We start from the raw sequence: 23,616 nt of genomic DNA, 5'->3' as shown, positions 1-23,616 counted from the left end.
CATTTGGGGAGTCAGTGACAGCACCCAACTTACATTCTCTGCAAACTTGGTCAGCAGTCACAGGCCAGTTCCTCAACATTCTAAAAGGTAGGTAGGTGCAATTCAAACACACAGTTTTGATTAAACCTGAAATGGGGTATGGAACATTTTAGTAATAACCCTCAGAGGTGAAAAGAGTTTAATGGTGTCCCATCACAGGAGTAAGCTAAGGCCGTCTCATGGGAGCAGCTGGCCATGGTAAACAGATAGGTAACACTTCACAACAGGTCGCTGCTGAAACGGGGTGATATTTATTTATTTATATTTGTCTAAAGCTGAAATGCCTGTTATAAACAACCAACAAGCAACAAACTGAAATAAAATTCTAAAATCCTTAACCGTTTTTTGTCAGGTTACTGATGTACAAACACTCTGAGTCGGAGGCTTTTTTGTTCAGTCGGGATTTTCAGAGCGCAATGCAGGACTTTGGATTTGTCTGTTGAACTCAGAACTATCCTGCTCAAATCGGGATTTCTGTCAACCCTGTTGCTGTTTATATCTTGAATTATTTGAGTTTCCTTGTTCTTATTTTGAAGAAAGTGCATTGTGCCTCTCATTGTCTCGTCTACTGAATTACTTGCTCAGAATTCATTATATAGCTAGCTGTTGGATAAAGCAGTGTATTGTTACACTCTAGCAAGCACTTTCTGTGTTTGCATATCGAGAGGTCAGTGGATTTTCCATTTAGTGGCACTGGGTGGTAGCCTGGTCTGTATAAGCTGGGGAAATACATTAGATATTCCTGCATGTAACTGCTTTATTGGCTGGAGGGGTTGGCATGATAGTTAAGCTCTTAACATTATAAATGCAAAGTACAGGGTTTGATTCTGACTGCAGGTTATAACCTTCCTTGTTAGTATAGTGATAAATATTTCTGCTTGTTATGCGGAATACTGGGGTTCGATTCCCTGATGGAAGCTGCTCCACATTTAGTGTCTTTGCCAGAGGTCCATAGTGTTTCTGCTGATATCCAAAGCATCCAAGGCTAAAAAGAAGAAAATAAGTATAATTTGTGATTCTACTGCACTTTTATCTAATTGCTGCATTATTTCTGCTTTTCACTGTTTGCAACTACATCATTCTCTGCACTTGATTTCAAATGTACTGTTAGTACAAATAGCATAGTCTAGATTCTGATCTGCAGAATCTAGCCTGTTATTGATACACTTGAGCACTAAACCAGCCATTTTACATTAAGAAGGGCTTCCCCTGCACCCTAGTGTAAGAAGAGTGTAGCTCCTGCCTTGTCTGACTAGGAGAATGCAGAAGAAAGGTTAATTATGTGGTTTCCTATTGATATATTAGCTTAAAAGTGTTTATTTTATCTGTATTTAAATCTCATATTTGCGCGGTGGTGGTGCTGCGATAGCATTGTCACCTCACAGTAAGACGCTGACCTATTCAACTCTCAGCTAGAGCGTCTTCTGCGTGGAGACATGCATGAATGGGTGTACCTTCATTGAAGGTTGTGCATTAGGGCTGGCAACTCAGCATGTAAAAATCAACTGCCAATCATTAGCGGACCGGAGTTCCGCTGTGGCGACCCCTAACCGGGAAAAGCCGAAAGACACAACATTTAAATCTCATTTTCACATTGCTGCGCATCGCACAGTGGGGGTTAGAGATGCACTGTATAGAAACAAATACCTTGAAACACAATTTTCCCTAGACATCTGTCAGTGAAACCCATCCAAGCTTCCCTACTGCACTACAGGCACCTCAGCTGCTCAATGAGCAGTGTTGCCACATTTATCATCCCTAGCCTTCAATAGAACAAGCCCCTTTGTTAGTTCTAGCGTAAAAACTGGTCTAACCAGACTTCTCACTTCTCTAATCATGCATATGGTAAAAAATCTCCTATAATGGACAGGCAGTTTCCCATCAGTACTCCAGCCAGCCTGATTGACATGGACATCCTGAGGCAATGTAGCAACTGCCTCATGTATACTGACAACCACTTATGCCATGCCTAAAACAAACAAATACCCTATGCGACATATGTAATTACACTATGAAACTGGAATCAATTCTCTCACATAACAACAAACCAGACATCAGACAGGTTGTCAGCATACACACTTCACATCTCACACAAAATAAAGACATAGCACATAAACCCACATAAGTGGAGGTACTCACTAGAAGCCTACCAAAAGATCAGAGACCTCCCAGACATAAACCACTTGCACACACTGATATGCAAATAGAAGTAACTACACATAATAACACATACATCAGTGTCTCAGCAAATAATGCCTAAAGGCAAAACACCTCAAAACATAATGTCTTGGTCATAGGTGGCCCAATAGTGAGACACACAGATGCCTCCCTCACCAGGCTGGACAAGGAGAAGGTCATAGTCAGCTGCCTGTCAGGTGCCAGGATCCATCAAATCATGCATGCACTCAAGTCACTCAACAACAAGTATAGTTATGACTCTGTCATAGTCCATGTTGGGGGTGAATGACTTCAGATGTACCTCTCTAGACTATATGAACAGAGACATGACATGACTGAACTCTCAGATTATGTGTTCCAGGCAGGTATGTCCCTAGCCCTAAGCAGCATTCTGACTTCATCCAGGATGATGCCACAACATAAAAAAAATTATCGACTTCAAAAATTGGTGTCAGTCCAGGAGGATCCAGTATCTGTCAACCTGGGAAGACATGGTCAACAGGCCACGCTGCTTTGTCAGAGATGGTCTGCACCTGTCTCCTGTAGGCTTTTGCATACTGGCAAAGGCATTTGCGTCCTTCATAGTGGCTTTTTAGGCAATGTCAAAACAACAAAATTTCCAGTGTAACAAAATCCACTCAAGACAAACACAAGGTTCTGCTGCTTAATGCTAGGAGTCTAAACAGGAGACTGCACTTCCTGGAAGCACTCCTCACCTTGGAAAATGCTGGCATCTGTGCAGTCACCGAGGCATGGTCCAAGGCCATGGACAGCACCTCGGCCGTGAAAGGCTACAATGCCTTCCACATGTTCAGACCTCAAAATGAGCATGAAAGAACCAGAAGTGGAGGTTTACCCTCCTTCGTTAAAGCTAAGTACACCTCAAGACTGGTCAAACAGTATAACTTTCTCGAACTACTCCATGTCCAAATAGTTATAGGCAAAATACCCTACCAGATCATTGTTAGCTATAGGTCATCCAGGTCTATATTATAACATTGAAGTGTCAAAACTTTGAATGTTATAACCTCGAACCCAAACTCACGAAAGCTGAAATCCCCGAATACTGAGAACAGCGAAAAAAATTGCTGTTCCAGTACAAAACACGAAACACACAAACACTACAAACTATTTCTAATGTGGGGGGCTTCGCCCATCATACTCCCCAACATGGGGGGCTGTGCCCCCCACACCCCCCCTTCTTAAATATACCAACTCCGAGATCGCACCACAGTGGAGGAAATAGTGAAGCCGTGGAAAAGGCCCACCAAATTCTTTCCCTGGGAAAGAATTCGATGTTCCGTGGCTTCAATATTGTCAGTCTTCGAGGTTTTGGGTTTGATGTTTTGACATTCGAAGTTCTGACACTTCAATGTTATAATATAGACCCGGTCGTCCACCATGAACTAAGAAAAGCACACCACCTACCTGGACTTACTGGAGTCACTCGCCATACAGCCCAACACCTTAGTCATCGGAGATTTCAACTATCCTTCCATTGACTGGGTAACATACACAAGCAAAAACATGCTCACCCAGAGGTTCTTGGACTTTGTCAATACAAATGCTGTGGAACAGAAAGTCTGCATCTCCACAAGGGGCTCGAATGTCCTAAACATAGTACTCACCAACAGGGCAGGTCACTGCACTCCCCCCTGTGTGATGTCCTCCCTGGTAAGCTCGGATCATAAATCAGTCTCATTTTAATTAACTATTGGACTTGACACCCCCACAGGAGCAAAAAAACTAAAACAATTTTCCAAAGCAAACTGCAGCCTACTAAGCGATGATATATAAAAGTTTTTCACCCCACCCCCCGCTATCAAGGACAATGACTTCTATGCAGTGGTGTACACAAATGCCCTGTATAAACACTTAAGCAACTGTATAGATGTGGCTGTACCTGACCAGATCAAAACCAGGTCCTCTCATAAAAACAAGCCACCCTAGTGGACCTCATATAAACAGGTTATATAACAATAAATAAAATACAACACTGTACAGTAAGCCACTCCAAGGATGACAAACCTGTACTTGACATAAACAAATTTAATATTCGCTTTCATCTATTGGACTTCTTCAGAAAACATTTAATTACCTAATAATTGTCGTCCTTGGAGTGGTTTACTGTATAGTGTTTTATTTTATTTTTGGTGATTCTCACTGTTTTTCAGGTCAACTTCAGTGTTTTTATTTATTGAGGTTATATAACAAGAGCAAGAAACTGATATTTAAGAACAAGGAGGAGGTGGCTCAGCAAAAGAAGAATTCCCTCCACAGCTTGTACAAGTAAATCGGAAGTCTTGCAACGTTCTCTAAAGCTAATTATGAGGCTAAAATAGCATCCCTAGCTAAGGATAATCAGAAGGCATTCTTTAACTATGTCCGAAATCTAAAAGGGAATCCCCAGCTATGTGCCATACTAGTAGTGGATGGTACCACTCATACTATACCGTAGGAAATTGGCAACCTGCTAGCTGACAGATTTGGCACAAACTTCACCACTCTGTCTCCACCATCCATACTCCAAAGCATACCTGACACCAGTCCTCTGCCTAGTATTTCTAGAGATCAGGTCACATCTGCACTCTCCAAAGCCAAAGACATGGCCTCATTGGTACCAGATAACATCCCGGGTTGCTTACTAAGCATTCTAAAACAGGACCTATCAGATCCACTTGGTGCTGTCTTTAACTATGCCCACAAACTGGCTTTGTTCCAGCCGAGTGGAGATCAGAAACAGTAATGCCCTTGCACAAAAGGGGGCCATCACCTAACCCTGAGAACTATATGTATAATTACATATACATCTAACCAGCCTCATCTGCAAGACCATGTAAAGAATCATTATGAAATTTATCAGCAAGGACACAGGCGACCTTCAGACTCTAGATCAAACACAGTTTGGCTTTCTTATGGGTAGATCATGCTTGTTAAACCTAGTAGACTTCTTTGAGAAATTCACCAAAACCCTGGATGAAGGTAAAACATTGCATACCACCTATCTTTACCTAGCCAAGGATTTTGACACAATCCCCCACTCAGGTATCCTTGAAAAATTTGCCCAGCTGGAGATTCACCCTTACATCACTAGATGGGTAGCCAATTGGCTCACTGATGGAACACATACTATCAAAACTGGTGACTCCACCTCTGCCAGCAGACCAGTCACCAGTGGCAAACCACAAGGATCTGTGCTGGGCCCTTTACTGTTTGGAATCTATTTTTCGGAAGTCCAGGATAAAGTAATCAGCCTTTGGCTTACCAGGTTTGCCGGTGATTGCAAATTGGGTGCAATCATTGAGTCCCCCAACGATGTTAACATATTACAGCAGGGGTTAAGACAGACAAATGATTGGTGCCAAAGCCATGGACTAAAACTAAATGTAAAAAGTGCATTATTATCTCATTTGGCAAAACAGAATTCCCTGCTAATTACAGTATTGATAGCATCCCCCTAAGTTAAAACCCAGTTTTGCAAGAGTTGGGAACACACACTGATAGCAATGTGAACTTTGACCACCAAGTTTCCACAGTGATAAGGAAAGCATTCTACACTCCACATCTCATAGGTAAGGGCATCACATCCAGGTCTAAGGATGCTATAACACCACTGCACTTGACCCTCATCAAACCATTAATAGAGTACAATGCTCCATTTTGCATGTACCTCACCAGACACCTACAGCAGCTGGAGAGAACTCAGAAGTTTCTCACCAAGAAAATACAAGACTGCCAAACAATGACTTATGTGGATAGGATGAAATCCCTGTCAATGTACTCTGTATCTTATAGGCTGCTGAGAGGTGACTTGTGCCTGGCCTACAGGGCAGTCTCTTACCCTGCCTTGATGTAAATGCTCTGCATCTGCAAGTAAATGGTACAGCAGTCACTCACTCGAGGGATCTTAACCTAGCCTGTGACATAAATAGAACATGCTGGAGAGACAGACAGATCTCCCAGGGATTGCCACTCCTCTGGAATAAGCTTCTAATTCATGTGAAGCAGAGCTCCTCTCTGACCCTATTCAAGTGCAACCTAGACAAATGGATGTGAGACTACATATTCATCCTGGGGGTGGCACTCATGTCTCTCAGAGGTAGTTGGTGTTCATCATAGACTCACTATGCAAATTATGCCCATCTAACCAAGAACAGTTGCGGCAGCTCAGGATTAACATGGCTAGGCTTGTAAGGGCTGCAGGGCCATTAGCCTAATAATCGCCTATGAGCCTTTATAAAGTCTGTACAGTTGAGTGGCTCTTGGCTCATTCTACATATTGAAGTACTTTTATTGAATAATCACATGTTTATAAACTGTTTAAAGTAATATGCTGTATCTGTATCTTTGTTTGTGGCAGCATTTCACTCCAGAAACTTCTTACTGTGCTTTTATATTTGGAGGACTAGGATTACTCATCTAGTGGCCGTAGGTGTTTACCTGGTCTATCTGAATTGGGAAGCACACAAAAGCACTCTTGGCCAGGGGGCTCAGTCAGTTCTCTGTGTTTCTAGTGCTGGTATAAATTTGGCAACTTTGAAATGAGCTTCTCTTTGTGCTAGTGCCCTGTACAGAAGCAAACATCTGGAAACATTGCTTTCATTATACTTTGAAAGTTTACTTTGCTAGTTATCTTATTATAGCACCCAGGACTATTGCTGCTCAGACAGTATCTGATTTTGGTGCTGGGTAGCATCACTGATTGGGTTAACTGCAGATTGCACCATGTAAGCACCCTTCTCTCATCCAGTTACAAACATCCGCTACTCCTATTCCTTTCAAGTACACTTTAGGACCTGCAACCATGGATGGGCACTTTCTTGCTGTCTCTGCATCCAGCTTGGTGGCATGGGTATCCTGAGGCAATGTAACAGTTAACTTATGTACACTGACAATCACTTAGTTCTTGAACAGACAAATACAGTATGTGAGAGATGTAGTTACACATTGAAACTGGAGGCTAGACTTTCACATACAGACTCAAAAAGCAACAAACAGGTTGTCAGTGATTCACACACATCACTCACTGCACCCACAAAGGACCACACACACAGACCAACATATGCAGATGTACTCACATGTAACTTACTCAAACGTTAAAGGCCTCTGAGGCTTAGTCTTCAGAAGCTCCGCATGTACACTAACAAGACAATTCACATCACAAATAAAGCCACACTTCATTTTGCCTCAACTATCAAGGCCATAAGGTGAAACACTCCATAACCCAATATTCTGGTCATAGGAGACTCTATTGTGAGACACAGTGATGTCCCTCTTACAAGGGTGGATAAGGGGAAGGTTACAGTTAGTTGCCTGAAAGTAGCCAGGATCTGACAGATCATGCAAGCACATACATCACTTACTCCTAAGTACCAGTATGACTCAGTCATAGCCCATGTGAGAATGAATGACCCGATACATCCTTCCTTGGATTATATGATAACAGATATCATTGTCCTCTTAGAATGGGTCTCTTATCACATTTTCGGCATTAAGTAGACTACCAGCTATGTGGTAGTTCATTGGTACAGAGTTTTTACCAAATGGGATGACAATACACTTTTTGTCATTGAGCTTCAGGCCATGGCTTTGACACCAGGTATCTGTCTCAGTGAGGCCCTTTTGTAGGATGTCCACATTGTTAGGAGTTTCGATTATGGCTCCTAGTTTGCAGTCATCTGCAAACTTTGTTAGCCAAAGACCTTCTGTGTTAGCCTGCACTTCAGAGAAGTAGATACCAAACAGGAGAGGACCCAGGACTGAACCCTGTATTACTCCACTTGTCACTGGTCTGAAGTCGGATTTGGAATCCGCTACTTTCACAGTGTGGGTTCTGTCCGTGAGCCATTTGGCAACCCATCTTGTGACATAGGGATTTATACCTAGGTTAGTGAGCTTATCTATAATTCCAGAGTGGTGGGTGGTGTCAAAAGCCTTAGTGAGATCTAGATAAGCTGTGTGAACCATTTTACCCTCATCTATGGCTTTGGTGACTGCTTCAAAGAAGTCAATCAGGTTTAGGAGACATGATCTGCCTTTTACAAATCCAAACTGGGTAGGGTCCAGAGATTGGAGATTACCAATGTCTTTGTTTATGAGTTCCATGATGATACATTCCATGGTCTTGCAGACCAGGCTCGTCAGGCTAATGGGGCGGTAGTTCCTGGGGTCTATCGTGGCTCCCCCTTTGTGGAGTGGAATAACCATTGCCATGTGCCATTCAGTGGGTACAAAGCCTGAAGTGAGGCTATGATTGAACATGGTACTTAGACAAGGTGTCAGTTCATTCTGTAGTTCGTGTAGAATGCAGCCTGGGATATTGTCAGGTCCCATGGATGCTGTGTTCTTGGCTTTGGAGAGTGTGTTTTTTACCTGTGCAGCCGTGATTATAGGAGCTTTGCATTCTTTTGGTATTGAGATGGGCCCTCTAGGGTGTGAGAGGGGGGTAAAGTGAGCACATTAGCATACTCAGAACAATCTAAAGGTGTTGCTGCTCATTGCTAGGAGCCTCAGTAAGAAACTGCATTCCTTGGAAGCTCTCATCACCTTGGAGAATGCTGACATCTGTACAGTTACTGAAACATGGTTCCAAGCCACAGAAAGCACTCTGGCAGTACATGGCTATAATACCTTTTATACATTCCGACCACCAACTGAACATGAAAGAGCAAATGGTAGAGGTGTATCTATCCACATAAAAGATAAGCGCACCTCAAGGGTGTTTCAACAATATGATGTGCGTGAGCTACTCCATGTCCAACTAACCATGGGAAAATCCATTACCATATTCTTGCTAGCTACAGGTCCCCCACTATGAACAGGGAAACACATACATCATACCTGAAGTTACTAGAATCACTCACTATCCAGCCCAATACCATACTCATGGGTGATTTTAAATACCCCTCCATTAATTGGGAAGCATACATGACCACCAATATTCAGGCCCAAAGATTTCTTGATTTTGTAAATTCAAATGCTCTGGAGCAGCTAGTCTACACTCCTACTAGGGGAACAAATATCCTAGGTCTGATGCTCACAAATAGGGAAGAGTGCTGCACCCCCCTGGTGTTATGTGTTCACTGGTAAGATCAGATCACAAAGCTGTCTCCCTTGAAATAAAGGTAACATTAGTCCCCCCACCTAACCCCAAAAACGTCAAGAACTTCTGTAAGGTAAATTACCCCCTTTTAAGGAACAGCAGAGTTACTTTCCAAGCTCTCGCACATCCAGAAAACACAGAAACGTATGGAGAGGCACACACAAAAGCCCTGTAAGACCATATAAATAACTGCATAGAAACTGCAGTACCAGAACAAAATAAACCTAGGTCAAACCGCAAAAACAGCCACCTTGGTGGACCTCTAATATTAATAAGTTGTATAACAAAACAAAGAAAATCCTGTCGCGAAGTAAGAGGGAATGTGCACAACCATGCAATAAGCATCTCATTAGTCTAAACAAGTGAATCAGGGAACTAGTCAGGCCTCTGAAAGCAGACTCTGAAGTAATAATAGCCTCCAAAGCTAAGGACAGCCCCAAGGCATTTTTTAGTTATGTCTGCAATCTTAAGGGCAACACACAGCAATGTGTGGAATTAGTTATAGATGGCATCACCTATCCTCAGCTGGAAGACATCTGCTGAATGATGAATTCAGCTCAGATTGTACCTCCACATCACCACCAGTTCTCCCCCAAGAAATACCCTCCATCACTCCACCACCAATTTTTACCAAAGAACAGGTCGCCATTGTGTTCTCTAAAACCAAAAACACAGCTTCAGTGGGTCTGACAATATACCAGGTTGCCTGTTAAGCAGCTTAAATCAGGACTTATTGGGCCAGTTAGGATCTCTCTTTAACTACAGCCTTCAGACTGGGTTTGTTCCAATAGAGTGAAGGACAGCAACAGTCATCCCTGTGCATAAAATGGACCATCTACTGACCCATGAAATTACACTCATAAGTTTGGCTAACCTTATATGTAAGGCCATGGAAAGAATAATCATGGACCTGATAAAAATGACATAGGAGACTTCCAAACACTGGACCTGACTCAGTTTGGCTTTGTCACAGGCAGGTCACGCCTACTGAATCTGGTTGATTTCTTTGAGAAAGTCACCAAGGCCATGGATGAGAGTAAAACAGTACATACCACTTACCTCGACCTGGCCAGGGCATTTGACACAATTCCCCACTCAGGTATTATGAATAAACTCACAAAACTGAGCATAAATCCCTATGTCACCAGATGGTCATGTAGGACATGTAGTTAAAGTGGGTGAATCCAGATCCAGCAAGAGGCCAGCTACTAGTGGTGTGCCACAGGGTTCAGTGTTGGGGCCACGCCTGTTCGGAATATACTTTTCTGAAGTCAAGGCAAATGTGGAAGGCCTCTGAATTAAAAAGTTTGCCAATGACTGCAAGCTGGGGGCAATCACTGAATCCCCCAACAATGTAGACATCATTCAGGAGGGTCTAGAACAGACAAATGATTGATGCCAGAATCATGGCCTAAAACTAAATATTAAATGCAAAAAAGTGCATTATCATACACTTTTGGAAGTCAAATACCCCTGAAAATTACAACATCAATAGCACACCCCTTAGAGTAGACTCATAGGTGAGAGATCTAGGTACACAGATAGACAGTAGCCTGAACTTTGATCTCCATGTATCCACAGTGGTGAGGAAATCCTTTTATGTGGCACTTATAAGCACAGGTATGGTATCTAAATCCAAGAAAATTGTAGTCTCGCTGTACTCAGATCTCATTTGACCAATAATCGAGTACAATGCTCCATTTGGCATGTACTTGACTAGGAACTTACAGCAGCTGGAGTACAATTAGAGGTTCCTCACAAAGAAAAAATAGGGTGTAAACAACACAAACTATGCAAATAGACTAAAAGCCCTACACCTTTACTCTGTCTCCTACCGACTACTAAGGAGTGACCTATGCCTGACCTACAAGCATACCTCTCAACTGTACAGATTTTCAAAGAATGTACAGATTTTTGCCTCATAATTTTGGTTTTCTGGCAAATCATTGCCAAGTCATTGAGGGTTGAAGTCAGAAAATAATGACAGACATTTGAGCTTCAGACTTCATACCCTTCAAAAATTCATACTAATGCAAAATGAGCTATTCTATCAACTTTCTATGTCTGTAAGAGTAATATTTAAAAATGTCCCTATTTTGGGGACTTTATTCCCCCCATTAGTTGTGGCTCTGTCCAGATTTCTTGTTTTAACAGGTTGAGAGGTATGCCTACAAGGCACTCACAAATCCAGCCTCATGGAGCTACTACACATCCAAAAGTCAAACAGTACAAGGGTCACCTGATCTAGGGGCCTACACTTAGCCAGCTACTCAAACAAAACATGCTGGAGAGACAGATATGTGTCTCATACATTGCCAGGCTTCCTATTCACATTAAGCAGAGGCTTTCCCTGGCCAACTTCAAATGCAGTTTAGACCAATGGTTGGGGGATTGCAAATTCACACCTAGTGTTGTGCCTATGTCCCTTATGGACAGGGACAGTCTATAAGATACTCAATGAAAAGGCACAAATCCATGACATCCTCTTGCCCCTAGGGGACATATATTGGGTAAAATCAAGTTATATTGGCTAGGCTTTTAAGATTACAGAGATGTAGAGTGATACAATTATGTCTCCTGGATGATTAGATATGCCCTTAGAATTAAAGAAATGCTAGCATTCCCATGGCAGACTGTTTGTGGAGCAGAGTGGGCAGGGGCCTGTTTCAAATCTAAGTAGCCATGCATCCCACATGTGCAGACTAACATTCTAAGTACACTGACAAGTGCAGCTGCTTCTTATGTTACCAGTCATTCTCCCTATAGAGGTGGTATTCTAGCTTGCCAGCATAACGGAGCATGGTGTCAGGACATGGCCCAAACTGGAAATGACAGAAAATCTAGCAGACAATGCCACATGTGGGAGGTGTAGAGGTGGTGTACAGGACCTAGATCATGACTTCACACTTGCATCATAGGCTTTCCAACCAAAACTGGAGGGAAACGTGTTATGAGAATGGTGCTGGCCACAATGGGTATCCACACAGAGACAATTGCAGCATACAGACTCCTAATGCTGGTTTTCCATTATGCTACATCAATGGGTTAAACTTTCCCACAGATCATCATTCAAACCAAGTGTCATCTTTGGTCTCCACCTGTCCCTGTTATAATGACTCTGCACAAACTCTAAGCAGTGGCCATTAAGACACTCTGATAAGTAGGGGATGGTACCCATGGTGTTGCTGGCTGCTGCTCTTCTAGCTGTGCTCAATGGAGATGGCAGTAAACAAGGATGACCCTGCCACTGGTGAAGAGGGCACTTCCTGAGCTCATGTGTCACACAACTGCTGTCCTTCTATGGCATCCTGTGGCTGAGAGGTGGGCTGCATAGGCACAGGAGCTATGTCACAGAACTGGAAGGGGATATGACCATTACATTACCCATGTTTACTATCACTATCATATCCACTGACTGTGATAAGATGTGGCTACCATTATCATTAGGCTCAGACAGGCCCCTGACATCAAGTATGCCCATATCCATGGTGAAGGAACCTGACAACATGGCACCTGTAAAAAAACTCATATGCATACCCAGATATACAAATGCACCCTTCACCACCACCTGCAGTCCAGTGTAGGTAAACCCCTATAACAGAGAGCCATAGAAAATCTAAAGTTAACATACTTTGAGTAGAATGATGCTAAAGCTGTAGTCCAGATGCTCTTGTAGCAACAAATAAGCAGTGATTTTTAGCTCTATTGCCTTGATTCAGGCAAGTTGTACAGGTTGTCATACATTTTAGGTAATACCCACCTGGGGCATCACCAACTGATATGCAAAGAGCTATGTGCAGTTCTGCTCCCTGGTCAAATACCAGGGCTCCCTACTCATATCTTAACACTAGCATTGCTAGGTCCTTTAGGACAAAAAAAATAAAAAAGATGGAAATACTGAACAGCAAATATTGAACATCAAACTTCTCATTTAAACTTGTCTTTTGCAGGGGGACAAGCTCATGTGCACCACCCCATAACCTCAAACGTATATATTCCAACTCTGAGATCACCAAACCTCACAGAAATCAGAAAATGGAATATTCTAAAAAAAGGAAATCTCAGACTTAGTATATGTAAGCCTAGAGTTTCATCCATTCAGTTTCTAGTTTCCTGGACCTGGCAATGTGGGTTTCAAGATTTTAATCAGTTTCCCAGTACCCCACCATGGGCCAATGAGCTATCTCATCCCTTAGACAGGGAAGCCAGCAACTCCCTATTGGGGGGGATCTCCCACCAGTGGCTTTTTTGTTCCTGTGTCAGATGGTTTGCCTTGTTGTCCACATAAACAGTCATGTCAGTAACTCTTTGTTGAACCTGTTCATGGGTTCAGCTGTGGTCACATTGGCCTACTTCACAAGGTTCCTGAAGATATATTCCGAAAAAGCCCTGTCAGATTAAACATTCCAGAGCATCTGCTGACCATACTCGTGGAGAACATTCAGGAGGATGCCATTCTCCACTTGGGAGAACCTCACTCTCCTTCGTCAGCCCACATCATTCATGCCTAGCTGTAATAGTTTAGATGTACCCAGGTAACCTGGTACCATGTAATATACATTATAACCATACCTCATAACCACACAAATATTGTCTGCTATCCCCTTGGCCCATGTTACATGTCACCTATGGTGCAGCACAAGTCACTATATGGTCATCAGCCTTTAATAAGAGGTCTGTATGGAAGGGTACTAAGTTTTGCATTTACACAGCAGAAAGCTGCATAACTCTGCAAAGTAAACTATGCAGAAACACAAGGATAGGAAGGACTGTCATGGAACTCATAAACAAAGACATTGGAGATCTCCAAACTCTGGACCCCACAAAGTTCGGGTTTGTAAAAGGCAGATCATGTCTCCTAAACCTGATAGACTTCTTTGACGTAGTCACCAAAGCCATAGATGAGGGTAAGGTAGTTCACACAGCCTATCTAGATCTTGCCAAGGCATTCAACACCATCCCCGACTCTGGAATTATAGATAAACTCACTAAACTAGGTATAAATCCCTATGGCACAAGATGGGTTGTCAACTGGCTTACTGACAGAACCCACACTGTGAAAGTAGCAGACTCCAAATCAGACTTCAGACCAGTGACAAGTGGTGTACCACAGGGTTCAGTCCTGGGTCCTCTCCTGTTTGGTATCTACTTCTCTGAAGTACAGGCTAACACAGAAGGTCTTTGGCTAACTAAATTCACAGATGACTGCAAACTAGGAGCCATAATCGAAACTCCTAATGATGTGTACATCCTACAAAAGGGCCTCACTGAGACAGATGCCTGGTGTCAAAGCCATGGTCTCAAGCTCAATGCCAAAAAGTGCATTGTCATCCCCTTTGGTAAAAACTCTGTACTCATGAACTACCACATAGGCGGTAGTCTACTTAACACCGAAAGTGTGATAAGAGACCTTGGGACACAGGTGGACAGTAGTCTCTCCTTTGATAATCACATCACCACAGTAGTCAAGAAATCCTTCTACGTGGCACACCTCATCACAAAAGGTTTCTCATCCAGAAAAAAAGAGGTCATTGTTTCCCTCTACTCATCATTCATTAGACCCATTATAGAGTACAATGCCCCTTTTGGTATGTACCTCACAAGACATCTACAACAACTGGAAAGGCCACAGAAATACCTCACCAAGAGGATTACTGGCCTCAAACAGATGCCTTACGCAGACAGTCTCAAAAAACTCCAGCTTTACTCCGCCGCATATCACCTACTCAGAGGCAATCTCTGCCTAACATACAAAGCTATGTCAAACCCAGAGCTGTTGGACATGCTCCACTTAAAGAAATCTCAATCCTTCTGTGCTACACACTCTAAGGACCTAAACCTTGTCACCACACTAAACAGAACATGCTGGAGGGATAGATTCCTGTCCCAGAGACTTCCCATACTCTAGAGCAGACTACCTGTCTATGTCAAACAGAGCTCCTCATTAGCACTCTTCAAGAAAAATCTTGATGATTGGATGGGTAATAGGAAATTCACCCCAGGGATCACTTCTGTGGTTTTGCTTGACAGGGGCACAGGAAAATAAATTTCTTGGGTGGCGAAAGCCAGGGTACCTTTTTGGCTAGGCTTGTATAGGCCCTAGGACCAATAGCCTAGTACCTACCTGTGAGTCTATGAACCTATATCTGAAGCAAGTCATGTGTTCTATGTTTCACAGCAGCACAGAAACCACCTTTACCCAAAGGTTAGAGGAGTTCAAGTGTTTTTCAGTGTCTATCTCCTGAACTGTGGAAGTGTTACAGGGCCCAGCATGACGTACACCATGACTGTCAGCTACATTATGTCTAGCTCCAGAGCATACTCAACTGTTATATGATCTCTTACCTCAATATGTGTGCATCCAACAGGATTCTGAGGTCTGCAACATGACTCCCTTCAGAATGTCAGGGCGATCCCTAGAATTATCCAAATAAGAATTTCTTCATGGGTATGTGTGGAGGCCCCCATCCAAATCCTGATGTATAAAACCATAGTACAGATGTAAGAGACAGCCAGTGTGTGGTACATAGGTGTTATGATCATCCTCACTCACAAAAGTCCCTGAAGCAGACAGAACAATTGTGTTTGCTGTACCCCCTTACCCCCACCATGGAACATTACCAGGCCAACAAGCTCACTCAGTAGTACTTTAGGGCCCCTTCCTCCCTCCAACTATGTAGACACACACACACACACACACACACACACACACACACACACACACACACACACACACACACACACACACACACACACACACACACACACACATACACACACACACACACACACACATACACACACACACACACACACACACACACACACACATATTCTCACTTTCTCTTTCTCTCTCTCTCTTTTCCATAGCCATAGTCTGTCATAGGAGGTGATTAAAAAGGGTGACCAGATACAGCACTCACAACAGCCACACCACCAAGGGCTGTGAACTTCACAGATGACTGCAATCACAGTCCTGATGGATGCATGTTATAAGTCGTCCCCCCCCCATAAAATGGAAAAATTCATCTAATGTGTCACTGTCCCATCAGCAGAGAAACAAGTACTTAAGCAAAAGCCTCATGCTGGGTGATGTCCTCTGAACACACATATCCCTCTCCTAGATTCAATAGTAGGATATATTGGCAGACTGTGTCAGATACACAAAGTAATACAGAAACCATAACAACTATGGAACATAATCACTGAGTATTACATACACAGATCTCAGCCGAAACCAACGTCTGTGCTTCCCACTTACTACAACATACATCAAACCTTCTTGTGAGGAATGTAAACATCATGTAAGAAACACTCCTTTCCATATACATATCCTCCCAGACAGAATTTACCTGTCATCAGTTAAACCTGTAGACTCACTTCCCTTCCATAAAACAGTTTCATTAGGTCAACAAAAACATATACCTATGGCACGAGTACAAAGCAGTAACCAAAATGTGCACACACTACATCTCCCAATCACTTAGCTCAAGTGTATCATTGATAAATGAACATGTACATCTGCAATGGAACAAACAAACAAATATACAAATCCCATCACTGTCTCTCTCTAAAACACCTAAACTGGTTTGAATTACCCCACCAGCTTCTTCTCTGTCAGCTCCCGATCATCCATTCTATCCTATACCAGCCTTCCTACTGCCCAGCACTATCCCCTCTCATCTCCCATTATTCTCCCTCCAGACCTCGCCAAAGCTCTAATCAAGACCTACTACAAATCTACAAACCCAAGTCTAAATTTGGACGCAACATGTACAGCTGTCACCCCACTATTGCCTGGAATAGGCTCCCACTAGAAATCAGGACCCTTACACATCCTAAACAATTTAAGACAGCCACCAAGGAGCACTTTAAAAGTCACTGGTCCTGCCACTGCACTCTCCCTCCTTAACATCCCCTACTGCTCATAGCTTAATCTACTTTCTGCCCTTAACTCGCTCTTCTCACTAGCTCTCTCTAATCTTCCTTGACTACTCTTTCTACTGTCTTCTAAAATCTATTAAGCAAATTGCCTCAGAGAAACATTCTATTGTAATTGCCTTGCCTTCATGCAACTACATCATGATAAAACTGGGTTTTTGTAGCCACTTACCCCAAAAATGATATTGATCTTAATGAGATATTTATTTTTATACATCATGAAATACTCCTGATTACTGACACTCTATAACATTGTATTGCTACTTAATGCATTGTAATAACCCTGTAACATTGCTGTTTAATGCTAATTTATAATGAAAATTGTATAATATGCTGGAACTTTTTTCCCTGGGCCACCGCTGAAAAAGGGCTCTTCAGCTCAGTTGGACAATCCCAGTCAACAAATGTAAAATAAAAATAAATAAATAAAATCTGCTTCCTCAGTAGCAAATTACATAGCATTATTTTAAACTGATGGCTGCAGCTGTTTTGATTGCACAGTTTCAAGGCTCCTAGTGTGGTTATTCTGGTAATGAATTTATTTAGAGCAAATCGCTTCTTCCACATTGCAGACATGATCATGGCTGTGTAACAAGATTCATTCAACATCGTGTACTCACATGAATACCTGTGAAGGGCAATGAGCATGTGTTGGTGGGTTAATGACCCCAGCAGCAACATGGTTAAAACTATCACATTATTATGGCCTATAGAGGTGCTACAATGTAGAAATGGAAAGAGGGTGTTTTTGCAGTGTTACTGTAACACTCCTTACATGCTGTAGTTCACATCCTCACACCATCCTGCCATACAATGTGCATCGATGCTATAATATCATGGCATTGCGACATGTTGTGCAAACTGAGTACCAACTGTTTTGTGCCACATGCTGGCAGCAGTAAGATGTGTGGACACAAGGGGGCTACCATATTCCTCCAGACTATGACCTGATAAGTAAAAAAAACACACAAATGTCACACCGTTGAGAAGTTTAATAACTATAGCACATAAGCCCTTTCATTCCAAAAGTAAGGACTTCTTCAGATATACCCCATTAAAAATGCAGTTTTATATAGGAACATTAATTAATCACAAGTGACCCTTGCACCAATAAAATTCATTAATCAATTAAACAGTACTAATCAACGCTATTTGCAACAATAGCAAACCCCCAAAATGTATATAAATACACATTAATGAAAAATATCAGTTTATATATTTCTTAAATAACTAAAAATATGCAACCACATAAAACTTAAATTTCCATAGATTTTAAATGTAAAACGCCATTAATAGTACACATCTCACTATACTGACCATATATCCCCCTGTCAAATAACAATAACCATGCACATGCCATTTTAAACTGGCATACTTGTGGCATTTGCACATTTGTACATCCCATAGTACATATAACTTATATTACAGTAGTTGCTCACCATATGCTGATGGCTACCCATGTTACCACCACTCTCTTGTCTGCCTTTGGTATAGCTAACTGGTAAGGTGTGTCTATTGGCTTGTGTAATTTGTAACAGTGCCCATGTCCACATCCATTTTGGCCTTCCACACTAGTACACCCAACTTCCAAGGCCTTTTATAGCCAACAGCATTATACTGATAGTGATGTTGCATCCTCCCACCCACAAAGCCAACTGGTAATATGCTACTGCATTATTGTACACACACATCTTCCAGTAGGAAAATGTGGTATTCTGCACCTAGCCATCATTATGACCCCTGGTATTAATAGCATGTCTAGTAGATGTTTAGTCAACCCATAGTCACCTGTAATGTTGATAGTCAGATGCAGACATGATAGGCATGTTTTTTTGTCTGTCTCACTTTCATTGTCACTATCTTTCTTCTATATTTTTATTTGCTGTTTGTTGTTTTATTTCTCTCCATTTATGTTATTTTATACAGTGTCAGACACAGCTGTGCCTGTAGTGCAGCAGACATCATCTTCCCCTGCCTTCTCCTGCTATCTCACTCCAGGCCTGCCTCTCCACGTGTCCGAAAAAAGGTATACCCCCACTACCACACTTTCTTTCCCTCTGTTCTTCTCTACATTCCTCTACTTTCTCTTCACTCTTTCTGACTTTCTTATAGTCCCATCATCTCCCTCATTTATAATGAAGAAACATAACAGGTTCATTGCCTTGAGCCACAAAATGTGTCTCACAGCAATCATTGTAGCATCACAAGATACATATGTGGATGCACTTACTCCTATGCACACAACATGCATGCTACTGCTGCCTGAGAATTCTGTACCTGCACTCAGGATACACCTCTCTTTTCACTGGCACTGCCAATTATGTGAGCAGAATGCTTAATTAGTTAATAGTTGATGTGTTAAATGCCTCTTTCTTCATTAATAAATACCTTTGAGCCATGTTGCATAACTTGAGATTACTGTAGCAGTTCATGTGCAACCTCATTAGGCGTGTTCGTGAATCCCACTGAATGTGTTTTATAGCCTCTGTGACTTTTTCACTTGACACAAAATTTGGTCCAGTAACCTGTGGTACAACATTTTCATGCCTCATACAAATACAGCTGACTAAGTTAATTATATTTTAATATGAGAAAATACAAAGCTTTACCACATTTCAAGAGAAAAAAGCAAACTAGGTAAAGACATTTTCAAATCAAATTGTTGAATCCATTCCAGCAGTATTAAAATTACTACTTCTCACTTCTCCTATGCTTCTAAGCTGCACTTAGGTGATTTCTTTCATCCCATACTTAGGTGTCTTTAATAATTTTGAAAGGAAAAAAAAGCATTAAGAGTATAGTAGTAAAAACAGCTATCTTTCACAGAATTCTTCAAACTATGGAAAGGAGTATAAAGTTTAGACAGACTTGCAGATTATAAACAAAATATAATTTGTTAGTGTAGTATAATAAAGCACCAACAATACAAAAGAAAAAAAAAAACAACAAGTTAAGAAACACGACTGAAGAACTCCAAACTAAGACCATAAATCAAAGTTCAAAGCTTTTAATGTAAGCGCTTTCACTTTATTATACTTAGTATAATAAAGCAGTAAAAAGGACAATGCGCCGATGAGTAATCTACCCCCAGTCAAACCATAAATACTGAGGCTCAAGAAGGCTTCAACCTTAAGGTCAGCGCTATCCACATCATGCTCCTTACTGGCTCACTTGTTCATTCTTGCCAAAGACATTTACTTACCTGATAAGGACCATCTACGAGCAGTTGTTGCTTGCAGTACTTTACTTATTCTAAAGCTAAGTGTGCATGTATTAGGAAGGTACTGCCAGTCAGTTTAACCTGGCCCTTCCCTCTAACACACACACGACGATTTGGAACAGTCCAACACCTGACAATATTCTACTGTACCTATGGTCTACCACATTAGCTAATATGGCAAAACTGACAAATCCAGCATCTCCACTTTTCAAGATGCAATGCACTGTGGTTCCCCCTTGTTTCTTTTTTAATTTTTGCAAACCTTTGACATTTTTGGTCTTACAGCTTTATACTGATTGAATGGGGGATTTGGACTTACACACTTACACATCTACATAAAATGCTAAGACTAAACAAACATTTCTGCAATAATAACATGGAGATCCAGTTGTTCTGAACTTCCTATATCTCTGGAAGTCCAATAACTCCACCAAAACTCAATCCATGGACCTAAATCTATACCAAATGAAAAATAAAACACTAGACAGACAGATTTATAACCTAGCACCTCCAAAACCTCTGGAGTAAACTTTCTGTGAATGTTAATCAGTGTCACTCGCTCTCTTTTTTAAACATAGGTTAGACAACTGGATGAGAAGCTACAAATTTACTCCAGGAATGACTGGTATGTTCCTACTGCAGAAAGGAGGTACAGTCTAAGGGAGGATACAAGCAAGGTATGAATGATTTATGAACCTGTTTGTCTAACACTTTTCTACGTATCTAAGGCCAGTATTTAAAACGTGTGCCTAGGTTTGGGCCTTTATCATTATTTTTTGGCTTAGCCCTGATCATTGTGCTAACAGGTTGACAGCTGTAAGTATATCATAACTCAGAAGGCTTAGAGACACCTGCTGTGTTGTTAAAGGACTGCTTAACCGATCAACAGCAGCTATCTCTTGAGAAAACCACCAATAAAAGGGAATTATAGTAGTATCAACTTTTTGTCTAAAGTAACAAAAAAGACTAGTCAGATCTACTTTTCTTGATAAATGAACATAAATATATATATATATGGGTCTAGAACATATACTTGACTAATCAAATCACCGAAAGTCAAAATCACGCCACAGAAAAACGGAAACACTCGAAAATACAGGAAACCGAATATTAGAACATAAAAAACAACAGAACAGCAAATACGTACAGGTAACACAAACACAACACAGACACTCCAAAAATAAATACACCAAACACATACACTTAACATAACCCTATGACTAACTCTCCACTAAATCATATATACACTACAACCTATCCACTTACCTTAACCCAACCCTAACCCTAAAGTCCCTATCGTACACACACCTTACCCGCTCCCTAACCCTAAAGTCCCTATCGCACACACACCTTACCCGCTCCCTAACCCTAACGTCTCCATTGCACACACACCTTACCCGCTCCCTAACCCTAAAGTCCCTATTGCACATTTACTTTAATCCATCCGTAACCTCTGCTGCACCTATTTGCCGTTCTGTTCATTTTGGTAATCTCATATTCGCTTACCTGTGTTTTCAATTGTTTTATATATATATATATATATATATATATATATATATATAGTTTACTATCATTTCATTGAAGTGGAGAATTAGTAACTACCACGTTGAGTAATACAAGTGTTATGAAACTGCAGTATTAGTGAGTGGACTCAGCCGAATCTATTTTGCATAAAGTGTGAAACTCAAATGTTGAAATTGTTGAACTCCAATATGTCTGAAGTACAAATCTCGCCCCTATCTCAATCCATGTTACTGCTTGTTCCTAGGTGGAATTCGGAATGTAGTTTGGCTACATTGGAATTTGGCAATGTGACTTTTCATGGACATGGGTCAAATGATCGTATCATTGACCCATGTCCACTTCAGAAAATGATAGTCAACATATATATATATATTGTATCTAAATTGGGTACCTGACTATGGATTCTTTCAGTGAATGAGTCATATGAGTTAGTGTGCAGAGTAACAAGGAGTGAGCGACCATAGTCCTCCAAATGAGGTGAGCAATGTGACAAGCTTGATGTGATGTTTTTACTTATTTCTGTATCTGGTGATCTTCTCGGACATTCAGTGGCCAGTTCCTTCACTGTGTTTAATGATTGTAAAGACCGATTACCATTCCTTTCAATCTGTGTTGTCTTTCACTAGTCTGTGATTACTTGCTGTAGATCCATCGAATCATGTTAAACATACAGAAAGACAGCTGGCAAGCTACTTATAAGTCACTTAACAGGAAGAGCAAGCAAACACCGTTGTACTGCTCTTGGAATCACCAAAATCACTACTATTATCTGTCCCGGAGAAAATAATGTCTGCTTGCTAAATACTATCAAATATTTATTTAAACTTCCCAATTCTTCACCCAGAGTCCTTAGACTATTGCAGGCCCTTCTACATGTACATGTTACCACCATGGCAATGTCTATTACAGACTTCAAAACAAACAAAAAGAGATGAACAAAAATTCACATGTATTATTGTCCCTTTGCTGAAAACATTTTTATATTATCTTTCTCATCCTAATGTCTCCAAAATAAAGTGAAAGCCAGAAGAAGCAATTAAAGTTAGCAATCTTAATTGTACAAGATTAGAAAGGGAGTTTGAAAGGACAAATCTGTTAGATGTATGGAAATGTTTAGAGATTGCAAGGGACACTGTAGCGAATGTACAGTGTCCCAACATACAGCAGTTCAGTACCATATGTTTGACACAGACAGGGGGTCGACAGGTGTGCAAGATCAACAATCCCTGAGTAGGGATTGTGCAATTTCAGAGTTTTAGTATATATATATATATATATATATATATATATATATATATATATATATATATATATATATATATATATATATATATATATATATATATATATGGTTCCACTTCATATCATCGAATTATCATTTCATCGAATTTCAAATCATAGAGACCAAATCGTCGAAAACTCATTTCATCGAAAACTCATATCATCGAATCTCAAATCATTGAAAACTATAAAGCAACTAGAAATAACATCGCAGACACTGTTTACTATGTTTATGCAGGGGAGCAAGCCCCTTGCACCCCCCATGTGGGGGGCACCACCCCCACATCCCCCGTAATTAAATATACCAACTCCAAGGTCGCACTACATTGGG

This window comes from Protopterus annectens, chromosome 1.part2, assembly GCF_019279795.1.
Source record: "Protopterus annectens isolate FY-2018-M chromosome 1.part2, PAN1.0, whole genome shotgun sequence".
In the NCBI taxonomy this organism is placed as follows: Eukaryota; Metazoa; Chordata; order Ceratodontiformes; family Protopteridae; genus Protopterus; species Protopterus annectens.
Note: the sequence above shows the minus strand (reverse complement) of the source record.